Below are 10,678 nucleotides of genomic sequence, written 5' to 3' on the forward strand. Positions count from 1 at the left end.
AACTGTGACTTTGCCTAAACATTTTTGCAGCTGTAGTTCAGTTTGGGCATCCCATTTTGTATGTTTATAAGCGTCATTATTGTGTTCCATCTGAACTTATTTCCATATGAGGCCCAGAAAGAAAAACAAGGGAGGTATAATGTGAAGTCTCTGCAGTCTTCGGGACAAGAATGTGAATGGATGGGTCTCCAAACAAGTGCTGTAGCATGGTCAGGCCATCTAAAGCTGGATTAGCCTGGATTTGCTCTGCAAGGGAGAAAGATGAGCACTATTATGTAAACATATAGCTGTAGGACTGGTGCGTTTGCATATCTCCATGTTTCTGCAAACTAGTGCACACATGTTAGTAAATTATGCAAGGGCAAACAAGGGGAAAGTGAAGCATCTGTGTTTTAAATATATAATACTTCCTCCACCTTATTTACTGGGTGCACTTGACCCACAACTAAATATTTAATGTTCCTCATTGTCTGTGGGATGCTATTCATTCAAATAATGTTTTGCTTCAGGAGAATTACAATAGTCAGTAATTTCAGAAGCAGTACAGGAAAAAAAAATTGCAAATAGCCTATAATAGTTTGTATCTTTCAAGCATTATTTTAAAGATTACGAGTAACTAGGGTTGCCACCTGTTCGGTTTTGACCCAAACAGTTCGGTTTTTCTAAGGCCTGTTCAGGTCTCAAGATTCTGTTCGGTTTTCAGCCTTGTGAAAACCGAACACTAATCTGGCCAATAAATTATCAAGTGAGGTTAATGTCTTATTACAGAACACAACAAGAGAGCAAATCAATCAAAAATAAGAAGCTGTATTTCTAAATTAGCATTGCTGGATTTCAGAGCTTTCTGGATAACTGATTTCTGTATAATAGATCCCATATCTTTAATTAAAGGATTGGGCTTATTCATCAGGCAGAATATCGATAAGAGATAAGAAATAGGGTTGCCACCAGTGTGGTTTTGAACTGTACATCAAAACTTTCTGTTCGGTTTTCAACATTGAGAAAACTGGATGGAAAGCCAGCTAGTTGCGTCTAAAGGTGGCCATCCACAGGGAGATCCACTTGTTTGGAGATGTTAAGAAACGTACAGATCTCTCCCCGACATGCCCACATTGTGCTGGGCGATATCGGGATGATCTGATCGTGGGCCCTACGATCGGCTCAGAATGGAGGCAATACGGGAGGTCAGATCGCGGGCCAGATATCGATTGGGGACCCCTGTCGGATGGCCTCACACACGGGCCAATAAGCTTCTGACGTTGTTTATCGCCAACTTTTATCGGCTTGTGTATAGGGCCTTTAGTGATGCAATAACCCCACCCTAGGGTCATAACTCCACCTACTTCAATGTGTCTGCCTCTTATGTCACCACTGCTCCACCCCTAATGCTATCCGCCCAACCCCCTTTGTTTGGGTTTAGGCGGCAGTAAAAGTGGCAACACATATTATTGTGTGTGACAAGTCAGTAGGCAGAAAAGCTCACTCTATTTAGGGTGTGGAAGGAAAGGGGGTCCTTGTCAGGGCTCCGAAGAACAAAACTGCTCTTCTCAGGGCATGGAAAGCCACAGGGAGTTCTTCTCAGAACTCTGAAGTAACTGCCACATAGGTGGGGATTCCCCTCAGCAGCTCAGAGATAAAACCATGTGAAATATTATGTGAAGTTGCTCCTGGCTGGCAGGCTGTGTGTATATCACTGTGTACTACAAATAAACCCCCCCAACCTCCCTCTCCTCTGTGTGTGATTTTGGCTCAGGAAAGGGCCCAGGGAGGGGTCTCACAGCCCAGTCTGTCCTGACCCCAGTCATAGTGTATGTGCTCTCCCCTGTAGCCCAGACACAGGACTCCTGTAGCACCACAAGGAACAAAATCACAGCTAGATTTCCTATATGAATAGGAGAGGGGCTCAATAGAAAGATGAATAATAAAAAGTAGTGATAAAATTTGGTTTTTAGATGGGGTCAGTGACCCCCACTTGAAAGCTGGTAAGAGTCAGAAGAAGAAGGACAATAGTTAAAAAAACTATAAAAGATATATAATGATGGCCAATTGGAAAGCTGCTTAGAACTGGCCATTCTATAACATACTAAGAGTTAACTTTAAGGTGAACCACCCCTTTAAAGTGGATCTGTCCGTATACAAAAATCTGTATAATAAAAGTAATTTTCAAATTAAACATGAAATCCAAGTTCTATTTTTTATTAAAGCATTCATAGCTGTAGTAAGCGCATTTAAAAATCTCAGCTGTCAATCAAATATTGTCTGCCCCTCCTCTATGCTTCAGGCATTGAGGTGGGGCAGACAATGATTTCACTTTCCATTCAGCACTTCCTAGATGTCACTGCTCTCCCCACATTCCCCCGTTCTCTTTACCATTTACTTGTGTAGCCAGGGCATGGGGATGGACATCAGGTCCCCCATTCTGGTGCACAAACAAGATTCTGAGATGATGCAACAGTGTCCACAAAATGACTCCTGCAAGATTCCACTTGTACCCCCTGTCCCACCTGATGCCTGCCCTGACAAAACGTGTCACTTCACTCACTTGGGGAGTATGTATTTAACTTATATGTGGGCTGGGAGTGTGTTTTAGTTACCATTGCGGGGTTAGGACTACCCTATAAACAAGTAAGGAAAGCATGCTATTGGCCAGGAGTCACACTCTTGGCCCACAGAATTGTGAAAACATTTTTTGCGAGAAACGCCATGGCGTAAAGATAAGGAACATTGTGCAAACAAATAATACTCATTTAAACAAATGTATTTTAAATTGGACGTGAGACGTCCATTTTTATTTGGTATTTGTAGATTAGTCTTCACTCCTTTTAATGAATTAGCCAGGTGCAAGTAAAAGTCCCTTGATGTTCTTCATATGTTGTCCGTCCTTAACTGGAATAATTCATGAACATCACTCTGGCTCTGGTTTTTCTATCCATCTTTTAGATCCGTCTTCCTTTTATGGCATTTTCCGTAGGTATACTTTTTCAGGTTTCCGTTTCTGAAGATTCTGAATATACTGGATAATCTAATTCCTTTAAGGCCATTTTTGTTTCATTTAACAGCTGTAATGTCAAATCTGGTGGTTCCAATGCAAATCCTTCAGTGCAGATCTCTGGAACTTTTATTTTCGGAACAAATGGAGGCTGGACTTCTTTTTTCTGTAAAGCCTCCCAGTCTAATCCCTAGAGGAGAGAGAAAACGGCAATTACAAGCAATTCTCTGCTAGTAAAATAAATTCAGAGTAAAACTGTATAGAGGATGTAAGTAATATCAAATAAAAGGCATAAACAGAGGGACTTGCATCAATCGCTTCAAACATGGAGGCTAATCAAGATGCCTAAACAACTTGCCTCAAAGAAATCACTTTTCTTTACATCCTCAGCACCATTTATGTCAGACCCAAAGCGACGATATGGGGTTTTGGTCAATAGCTGCAAAAAAGAAATAACATACAAATTAAAACTAATTAAATAATACACAGACAGCATCGTCTTAGCAACAAGTTAAGATTATAAGTGGGTTCCCGACCATTCCAATCTAAAGAGATTTGTAACCTATGGAACTGGGGACTTGACCACCACAATGTCATCAAAGGGTGAATCATTTATGAGTTGGACCTTTGCTATAGGCTGGACATTCAGAAATAGTAACTGTACATATATTTTATTTAATGGAAGAATAAAATGCTAAACAGAAACAGGTATGGCATCTGTTATCCAGAAAGTTTAAATTATGGGAAGGCCATCTCCCATAGACTCCATTTTAATCAAATAGTTAATTAATTTTTTTAAAATGATTTTCTTTTTCTCTGTAATAATAAAACAGTACAATTATGGGGTATGTTATCCGGAAACCTGTTATCCAGAAAGTTTCAAATTATTTAAAGGCCGTCTCCCATAGACTCCATTTTATCCCAATAATCCACAATTTTAAAAATGATTTCCTTTTTCTATGCAATAATAAAACAGTAGCTTGTACTTGATCCCACCTAAAATATAATTAATACTTATTGGTGGCAAAACAATCACATTGGGTTTATTTTATCTTTAAATGATCGTTAGACTGATTTAAGTATATAGATGCAATTTACAGTAATCTGGAAAACCCTGGTCCTGAGCATTCTGGATAAAAGGTCCCATGCCTGTACAAACATTTCCATGGCACAGCCCTGATTCCCTGAGGATGATTTTTTTTTTAATGCCCCAAATTGCCTAATATTTGGCAGTTTTAAGCCACCTAGTAAAGGAATTCCAGGAAATCGGGGGGAAAAGAGTCTAATATAATTTGAGAATTAGAATGTAAAACTGTGTGTCTAACAGTAAGGACAAATAGCGTGGGTGTGAGTGATAATGGGAGGGGTCGTCTCACATTGCACATTAGAACTCACTTGTGTTATTATATTGTAGATTTCTGGGGTTAGGGATGGCGGATATATCGGCTCTTCGTAGACAATTTTATGAATAATTTCTTCAGCGTCATCTCCTGTAAAGGGTATCTGCAAGACAAAAACAACACTTGGGTTTTCTAGGGAATTAACTTGCAACAATAGCAAAGCACTTTCATTTATAGGCCTGTGTTTCTAGGGTTAAGTCCATAACCCCAATAATAAGTAGACGTTTAAAAAAATGACACAGGCTAAATCTATGAGCAAGCACCATGGCATCTATTGAAGTGCACTTACCTGACTGAGGCGCATTAAATAAATGCACACTCCCAATCCCCACCAGTCCACTGATCTTGTGTAGGGATACTGTGTAAACATTTCCGGAGCCATATACGGCAAGGTTCCACATTGAGTTTGGCTTCTGTCTGTAAAGCTCATTCCTAAAGCAGAAAGTAAAAAGTCAGTCAAGTTGGATCATTTTCTACATTTATTTTCCGTTATTTATAGAGCGTGAACATAGATGATCATTTTTATTGGTCTCTGCCCCTGAGTCACAGGCATGATACACAAACTAGTTTCAATTAAGTCACAATGAACTTGCATGTAAGGGGGTACATTTGAACTGAGGGAAGAAACTGGGAAAATGTACAAATTCCAGTAGCAGTTCTACCTCTGCCCATCATGCCGCCTTAAAATGACTCTATTAACTGGTTAAATTAGTTTTCCCATTAGTCATGTGTTTTTGCCTTACAAGTGACATATACATAGAAGTAACATCACCATGTTCTTTGTTGTCTTGAAATAAAATGAGTGTGTGATTGGAAAGTTGTGTTTGTGTGTCAGAGGCAGATACATCACTCGTTGTTGTGTCCATTTCCTCATCCATTTGGTTTGAACGAATTGAATAAATCCCCCTGTCTGGAGTTTAGTGCTATGGAATTATAACTAGAAATCTTACCTTCTTTGCTAATGCCAAAGTCAGTAATTTTGGCGTATCCATCTCTATCCAGTAATACATTTTCTAGTTTTAAATCCCTGCAAGGAAAACAAATGAACATATTTAAATTAAACTAAATAAAAACATTTCTATTAAGTAGAAAGAAGCTAAATAAGGCAGAAATGTCAAAGACTTTGGGGACGCGGCTGTGTAATTAGGGTCAGACTGGACCTGTGGGGCTATGAGGGAAAAAACCCAGTGGGCAAACCCAGACCCACTACTTGTGCCACTCCCTAGCCTCCTCTACTGACCCCTATTCCATCATGATTAGACATAAAAGAGCTCAGGGACCAGGGGAGGAGGTTGTGACTGGGGCATGGGACTGGGAGAGGGGGGTTGTGGCTGAGGCCGGGGGGTTGTGTGGGATGCCCTGGTTGATCCTAGACCCCCTGTCCAACGCTGTGTGTAACGTTCAGTAGTACTTACCTATGGGTGATGTTCCAATCATGCAAAAACTGCAGCCCAAGTACAATACAGGCGGAATAAAATCTGTAAAGACAAAAAAACACAAATATATTAGTGTAATTCATTTATAATTGCAACAAATGGCAGTTATTCCTGAACGTAAATATTCAGCAGGTCATTGTCTGCATCACCTTCCTACGGAGCACCTAGATTGGGATATTAATGGTAGGGAAATCTTTCTTAAATCCTCTAGAGCACAGCCATACTCTTTCTTCCCACTGAAATGAATGTAGGGCTGGGTTTTACTTCTTGGGATCTAGATATTCTTATAAAAATGTTTTCCTTGGGCCATGAATGATCAAAGCATTTTCCTGTCGACTGATCTTATTATGGAATTAATTCCCAGGGAAATACTGGAAGTACAAAAAGTTCCAGCTTGTCTAGTGGGAAAGAAGCAATCTCCCATACACAGTCTATGGATATCGCAATGGCAATGGTGCTATTTAGGTGCAATGGTGAGAATAATATAAGGATAAAACCCGCCACCTTCCCTAAAACTCCCAGTGGTGCTTACCTTGTTCTCTCCTGTGACATTCCGTTTCTGACCAAATAGGATGCCAAGTCTCCCCCTTCTACAAACTCCATAGCCAGGCAGATATAATGTTCCGTAGAGAAAGAGGCGAATAATCTGGTAAGGAAGTGGCAATTTTCCTTCTTGGCCAATAGCAGGATGCGTTGCTCTCGGAGAACACTGGCAAAGAAATAACGTCAGCTTCAATACAGGAGAATCATACACAGGACTAGTTCTACAACTGAGACTGGGGCAGAGCCTTTAATGGGGAGGCCCATTTATAAAGTCACCCCCCCCCCCAATATATCATTTATTAACTCAAAGTAATGGGTTTGTGGTTTATAGTTCCATAGCTGTATTAAGAATCAAATACAAATCAAATATAAACCCACCTAAAACAATTATGGCGTGATCCCCAAAATTAATAAACATGAATTTATGTGAAGCCTTTTCCTATTTTAAAAGCATCACGTCTAAAACTACAGGGCAGCAAATGATATATATTTTTATGGAAAAATATAATATTATTTAAAGCCTTAAATTCAGTCTTTAAAGGAGAACTAAAGCTTAACTAAAGAAGTAACTAGAAATGTTGTACATGATGTTTTGTGCTTCTGTACCAGCCCAAGGCAACAACAACCCTTTAGCAGTAAAGATCAGTGTCTCCAAAATGCCCCAGTAGCTCCCCATCTTATTTTATGCTGATTCACTGCACATGCTCGGTGCTGCTGTCACTTACTGAGCTTAGGGACCCACTCACAAAATACAGTACACATAGAATAGAAATGTCATAATATAAGGCTGATTAGAAATAAATACAGATAATTACTACATGGCAGCACAGAAACCAGTGCAATTAGCATCAGAATTTAATAATCAGCCCTGTAGCATCGGCTTATATTACAGACCAACCAAATTTTCTGCTGGATAATTAGTGACGACCCCTAAGCTTGGCTTCTCAACAGCTGCTCAGAGCCCACTGAGCATGTGAGTACAGTGAGTGTCACAGACACTTTCCAAGATGGTGACCCCCTGTGACAAGTTTGAAGTCCTGGATCATTACTGCTATTGACAAGCTGAAACTTAGGCTGGTGCAATAAGTTCACTATATAAAATATGGCATTTTTAGCCACATTCATTTTTAGGATTTGGTTCTCGTTTAAGAATAACTCACCCAGCAAACGCCGTAGGTTCATCCATATAAAAGCTTTCAATAGTCTTAATGGCAACGGCCCTTCCTGTTTTTCTGTAGTTTGCCTTATAGACCTGAAATGAAAAAGTGCAGCGTTTATACACAATGCATGTTTCATTTTACACACAATTAAATGAATTAGCAACAAGAGTTGCTCATGTAGATTACTTGTCTGTAATGCCTTTTTTGCAAAACTGGTATTTTAGGGGTTCATTTAATGACAGTTTGCACTTTGCCTAGTAATCCATAGTAACTTATAGCCACTAGGGGATACTGAACTTTATGCAGACTTTTGATGTCCCCCATAATGTGCCAAAAGTGTAAGAGTAGGATGTTATGCAATATATTGCTCATGTGTTTCAAGTCCAAGAGGGTTATTTACTAAAGTCCGGTTGGGCTTTTTGGTGCAAAACTCAAATTTTTGGTATTTAATAAAGTCCAATGCTGCAAAAAGTTTGAATCCAAAAATCCGGAATCTCAGACCTGTATATAATCAATGGGAGAGGTCCCTATCCTATTTGGAAGTTTATGTGGTCTGCACTGAAATTAGCCCAAAAATCTATTTCAGGCAACAATCTGAAAAATGTGGGCTTTTCAAGAAAAAGCCAGAAAGAATTGCACGATTCGTGTTTTCGCGCGATTTTAATCAAGTTTTTCCCCAGTCCAATTAAATTGTGCTTTTTCAATAATAAACTAGGATTCTAGTTTGGTTGGACTTTTTTTATTTAAGTAATCAGAAAAATTCGGATTTAAGCAAATAACCCTCCAAGTGTAAAACCCCTGAGTATGTTCATAAAGATTTATCGTATTTAAAGGCAAAGTAACTCACTTTTCCATATGATCCCTCACCAAGAAGTGCCTGGATGTTGAAGTCATCAATAGATGGTGGGGTTCCGCACACAAGCCTGAAAGCAAATAAAAACACTTGATTAACCCTTTTGTTTGTTTCACTGGTAGAACTTTCACAGTTCTAGACTAAGAATCCTTTGTATAACAGGCAATCTAATGGAACATATATCCACCATCAACAAGACCTCATGCAATATGCCAAGAAAGCAACAGACAAATCTTATATCCATACCTTGTGTGGTTCAGGGCAGTATCAATCCTTTGGATTGTAGTATCAAAGCGAGTATTCTAGGGAGGAGAAGGGAATACCATTAATTTAGGCTCATGATGTCATTTAAGAATAAAATCTCCTGGAAGTTTGTTTTAAAATATCAAATATGAAGACTTACCCTCTGGTTCTCAGGATGAGCAAAGCTTAGAAGAACTGTAAAAGAAAAAAAAGAAATGGTTTAGAAAGAAGCCGCCGCATCCACCAGAATATTTTGGAAGTGAAGTCTGTAGCGTAACTAGATGGTATTGGGCCCCACAGCAAATTAATCTTAGAGCCCCCAACATATACAGATTTTGTCCTGTTTTACCAATATATGTTGAAATTGATCATTAATTAGGGCATCATGGGGCCCCTATACCTACTGGCCCCCCTGCAGCCATAGGATCTGCTTCTTCTTTAGGTTACGCCTAAAGTCTGTAAGTTTCTTGGCTATACAGGACTTTTGTCCAGGAAGGGCTGATCCCAATCCTATACCTGCACCTTCCATATACTTAAAGTTTAACTGCTCTGTCTGTGATGTGAATATATATATATATATATTGTGTGGAAATGGAGATCTCTAGCCCATTATATATTTAGAATAGGGATCTAACTGTGATGATCATTGTGCTTGGAAAGCAGAATAAAACTCAGAATAACAAATATTTATTTTAAAAAACTGCACCTGGAGGGGTCAGAGCTATTCTCTCGCTAGCTATCCTTTCTACATTTTCCATCTTTTCTTCCTCATTTCTATCTCGATTCACTGAATAAAATTCTGCCCTCTCTTCTTTATTTTCATCTGCCTCCGGAGCAAACACTGAGAAGAGTATCTCGTCCCTATTAGCGTCCTATTCGAATGAATAAAATACGTTTTTAGAGAAAATAAAATGTTAATCATTATGATTCTTTAATTTGACTTCCATTAATGTAAGATGCAAGTTGTCAGAATTGTAAAAATATATCTGTATCTAACACTTCTGTTAAATCACTTACAGTCCCCATTTCTTGGTAAGGTAATGTAATATATAGGGATGCACCGAATCCAGAATTCGGTTCGGGATTCAGCCCTTTTCAGCAGGATTCGGATTCGGGTGAATCCTTCTGCCAGGCCGAACTGAATCCGAATCCTAATATGCATATGCAAATTATGGGTGGGAGGGAAATCGTGTCACTTTTTGTCACAATACAAGGAAGTAAAAAATGTTCCCCCCTTCCCACCATATGCAAATTAGGATTCGGATTTGGTTCGGTATTCGGCCGAATTTTTCGCCAAGGATTCGGGGGTTCGGCCGAATCCAAAATAGTGGATAGTGCATCCCTAGTAATAAATATATATATTGTTTATAAAGATGTGTTAATAAATAATAATAATAATAAAGAGAATACTAGAGTATGTGTAGCACTTGGTGCCATTAAGCCTTGCTATTGAAAGAAGTTCTATAGCTTAGTATAAGCAGTAATTTCGGGGTATCACAGCCTAGGGTTTTCCCTTACAAACATTAAACTCACCGAATTATTTTGAGCAGGTACTTCATGTTCATTGCTGTAACTTTGAATAAAAGAGGCTGAAATAAAAAAGAACAAATCGCAGTTTACCTACTGAGCACCGGTTTCTACCAAATGCTATTAGGAAATGTACAGATGGAATGATTGGAATATAGAAGAATCTGACATTCAATTGAGAAATTTAAATACGTTCCAGGCATTTGAGCTGCTGGCAGAACATGTTAAGCCTGCAGTAGCCATAGTGATCATTTATGGGATCTGTTTGTGCAAATTACGTGATTTGTGCTGGACGTATTCTTTTACTGGCAATTCTCAACCAACCAGTCCCCGAGTGGTGCCAGACCAAACCCATCTCTTACATTTCAGTTCTATAAATGGGGTTTGGATCATATTTGCTCTTAAAGAAACTTTACCTGGAGCGATCATTCTAATTCGCTCGTGCTCCTCCTCGATCCACTTTCTTTGACTGTTGTTAAGTTAAAATAATACAACTTCATCGTTTTCCTGGGAGCCAAAAGGCATAG

The sequence above is a fragment of the Xenopus laevis genome, chromosome 4L (assembly GCF_017654675.1).
Source record: "Xenopus laevis strain J_2021 chromosome 4L, Xenopus_laevis_v10.1, whole genome shotgun sequence".
NCBI classification, from domain to species: domain Eukaryota; kingdom Metazoa; phylum Chordata; class Amphibia; order Anura; family Pipidae; genus Xenopus; species Xenopus laevis.